The following is a 2783-nucleotide window of genomic DNA, read 5'->3' as shown; positions in this document are numbered from 1 at the left end:
GAGGCTCCACACCAGTGGTGGGAGAGGGAGGGGAGCAGGGGAGGCTCATATTTGCTACTCCTCTGACCCCTTGATCCATCTCCCACCAGAAACTTCTTCCAAGAGTCCTTCATCAGGACTGATCCAGGATGGTGAAGATCCATTCAAGCCACTTTGAGCTGGTGCCCAAGTCCAAGCTCACCATAGACAAGTAACAGAATCCTGCAGGCTGTTGCATTTGTTATTTTTAAAAGACTTGGTACATTACTTGTAAGGGAGTGGGATGGGAAGTAAAAATTGTTCTTTCAACTGGCAGGCATGTCTATCTATGATACTTTAAAAAATTAGATTTATGGCCTAATCCCAGTCAGAGCTTTCAGATATTTAATAATCTCAATTTTTTGTAGTTTCTCCAAAATTATTTGTTTTGTTATTATTATTATTTTTTAAATCAGTCTTCTTAATTCACGCAAACAGGGAGTTTTGGCTTTGAAAAAATTTAAAAGCATTTCAAATTACAAAATCTTTATATATTTATTGTAAGCAATTAGGAAAATACAAAAAAAGGATTGAAAATAAACTAGCAAGCATCCATCACTGTAGAAATGAATGCCATAACATTTAAACATATTTCCTTCCTGTCTTTTTCTTCACTGTTTTACATAGTGGAGATTTTTTAATGTATAACTTTGCATTTTGCCTTGCATTATATCATAGGCATGCCTCAAGGCCATTAAACATTCTCTATAAACTCCATATTTAAGATTTGCTTATTATACCTTCTATCAGCTCTATTAATGTATTCTTAATTATTCTGAGTGTTGATTTTAGGCTATTCTCAATTGACTACCATGAACATTTGTGTTTGTGTGTGTGTTAAAGGTATGACTTGTATCTGTACATGCACGTGTGTACACATGTGCTTATGTGTGTGTTTGTGTTTGCTTGTGAATGAGGATACATAGGTGCGTGTGTGTGTGTGTGTGTGTGTGTGTGTGTGTGTGTGTGTGTGTGTAAAAGTGTGACTGTAGGAGATCTGGCCAGACCTGGTTGCCTGTTTTAGAGGAGGGTAAGATTGTTCCCTTGCCATTGTGAATGACTGCTGTTAGCCAAAGGCAGGGCTGCCCTCATGGCTCCTGGGAGAGGGGAGAGTGCTCAGTGTGGGAATGTTGAAAACACATTAGTGAGGTCTTCCAAGAAGACAGTCTATTTGCAAAGAAAACAGATTTTCAAGAAGCCTTTGAATCGGCTAGGTTAGTGTGTAGTTTCTGAAAAATAGGGCATCTAATTAGGTAGAGAATAGCAGTTACTTTGAATAACAAACAGTAGAAATGTAATTTTGTGAAATTCTATGCTTAGGTGGAGTAGTTCCCCAAATAGAAGAAGGAACACTGGGGTCAAAAAGGAATTCTTTACCAACCTGGGCCATCTTGGGTGAGTTGCTTGGCCTCTCAGAGCCTCAGATGCCCCAGTTACAAAATAAGGCAAATGCACTGGGCATGGTGGCTCACATCTGTAATCCAAGCTACATGGGAGGAGAAGATTATCAGAAGGATCAATGTTAGAAGCCAGCCTGAGCAAAAAGTTAGCTAGAGCCATTCTCAGCAGATAAAGCTGAATATGGTGGTGCACATCTATAATCTCAGCCACACAGGAGGCTTAGGTAGGAGGATTGCTGTCCAAGGCTGGCCTTGGGCGAAAATGCAAGACCTTATCTGAAAAACAGGTAAAGCAATAAAGGGCTAGGGGTGTGGCTCAAGTGTAGAGGGCCTGCTTAGTAAGCGCCAGGCCCTGAGTTCAAACACTGACAATCCCCCTCCCCCCCAGAAAACAACAACAAAACAATAAGGCAGATGTTGACAGTCATATTTCTCAACTGCAGTTTGTTGAGAGAATTCAGACACAAACTAAGGGTCAGTAAATAGCCCCTACGGCTGTGCTTAAGGGATGGCTGCAGATGACTGCGGCTTGTTCTTAACTGGGAATTTAAGAATTAACTGAACTCAGGATGGCTCAGTGCAGAGACTGGAGCTCACAGAACAGGGAAATGAAGCGCGCTGGGTTGTATTTTCAGAATGCACTGTGGGATCTTAACTCGTGTCTCTTCAGGCATTTAATAAATGATTCAATTTGCACACATTGGCTTTCCATAAAAGGTAGCTAAACACTATGTTGTTCTTTGGTTTTTTGCCCCAGCCTGTAAGAGGGGCCAGGGCTGGGCTAAGGGAAGTCTGAGACATCGAATTCCTCCCAGAAGCTTGAAAACCCTGCAATCAAACCCCAGGCTGGATTCGGAAACAAGTGTATCCGATGACAGCTCATTATGGGAGGTTCTGAACTTCTAAGAATTCCTTAGTAGGAAACAAACAAAACACAAAGATCTTTCCTAATTTTTTGTGAGCAGGAATTGTTTTTCTTCCTGACTTCTCCAGCCTTTGTGCATGTCTGTTAAAATGTTGGTACACAGGACCCATGTGTGATACCTGGCTGAGCAGAAGGCCGGCTTCTTCGTGCCAGGGACAAGAAGTGGTTGAACACACACAGCTCTGGGAGCTGGACTTTTCCCTCGTTAGTAAGATGTGAACAAGAAGTCAAAGTCAAGGCGTCTGGTCAAAGAGTATGTCTGTCTGTTGTCAAGTTGGCTTTGGCACCTCTGAACATGTAGAATGATAGGAAAGAGAAACCGTGGTGTCTGGGGTCCACAGGCCCATGGCAGGAATTATTTATAAATAGTCAAGGGAAACTTGTCATGCAGCCTTCATTTGTCCTTCCCTCTGGGAAGGAAAGAGCTACATTTGCCCTAC

Source organism: Castor canadensis, chromosome 5 (assembly GCF_047511655.1).
Source record: "Castor canadensis chromosome 5, mCasCan1.hap1v2, whole genome shotgun sequence".
Classification (NCBI taxonomy): domain Eukaryota; kingdom Metazoa; phylum Chordata; class Mammalia; order Rodentia; family Castoridae; genus Castor; species Castor canadensis.
This window is presented reverse-complemented; position numbering follows the sequence as displayed.